The sequence below is a fragment of the Nanorana parkeri genome, unplaced genomic scaffold (assembly GCF_000935625.1).
Source record: "Nanorana parkeri isolate BGI_ZX_2015 unplaced genomic scaffold, ASM93562v1 scaffold1601, whole genome shotgun sequence".
In the NCBI taxonomy this organism is placed as follows: Eukaryota; Metazoa; Chordata; class Amphibia; order Anura; family Dicroglossidae; genus Nanorana; species Nanorana parkeri.
The window spans coordinates 175,818-177,073 of record NW_017307869.1 but is presented as its reverse complement, the minus strand read 5'-3'; positions in this window follow the sequence as shown (position 1 = coordinate 177,073).

Below are 1,256 nucleotides of genomic sequence, written 5' to 3'. Positions count from 1 at the left end.
ATAAAAATAGAACCTCCAGTCCCATACATGAAATCCCCCAATCTAAAAATAAACATCGCCCACAGCGTGAAGAGGAGGCCTACAGAGGCTCAGAGGTGCCCTCCAGCAACAAAGAGAAAAACGTGTACATATGTCAGACATAGTCATGAGAATTGTTACTCTGAGGGAACAAAGGTTGAGAATATGAGTATCTATTCTACATACATACGGTGATGCAATGATTCTGCAATCTAGAATATCATGTCTATATAATAGGTTGTAAAAATGAGGATCGTGTACAGAGCAAACTACAAGTGACTGAACATGGAACTTTCACTAAGTCTTCCAGAGGAGAAGCATGAGGTGGCACAGTACTGCCACATTCCTTAATGGTGGGTTAAGAGAGACAGGGCCGGATTAAGAGCATCACAGGTCTGGTGCTGAGAATTTTGGTGGGCCTTTTTATTGGAAATGGCGACTGTCACCGGCGCCCTCTTCCTCCTGTCCGGGCTGTGATTTGTAGTCTCTCTACAGCTTGGAGTGAGTGGTGGAGCGCCAGGGCCCGGTTGCAGATGCGACCCTGGTAGATCCGCCACTGACTCCAAGCTGTAGAGAGACTAGAAATCTTAGCAATACATTATACAGCAATGCAGAATACCGCCAGCTATAGAGGACTACGAATCCCAGTAATACATTACACAGGAATTCAGAACATCACCAGCTATAGAGGACTACAAATCCCAGCAATACATTATACAGCAATGCAGAATATTACCACTAACTATAAAGGACTACAAATCCCAGTAATGCATTACAGAGCAATGCAGAATACCACTAGCTATAGAGGACTACAAATCCCAGCAATACATTGTAAAGCACTGCAGAATAACATTATCAACTAGTAGTTCCATTAAAGGCACCAATTAACAATTGGGTTTTCCCGCACTTGAATATCATATAGAGCCCCCACTGATATTGGGTCATGTGTGCCTAGGTATAGGGTGCTTTCACACGGCTCTCCCGCCAGCAATGGAAGTGAATGTCCAGCCAGGAGTAGCCATTTGTCTCAGCACAATGAGGCTGATTTACTGAAGAAAGTTCACGCGATAAAATGTGTGAAGAATCACTTCAATTATCCACTCGTGTGAACAGAAAATCCTATTTACTTATCTAATCTGCACGTGATTGGATAATTACAGTGAATCTTCACACGTTCTTCACACATTCTTCGAGCCTTTAGTAAATCAGCCTCAATGTATCGAATCTGTTGTACCGGG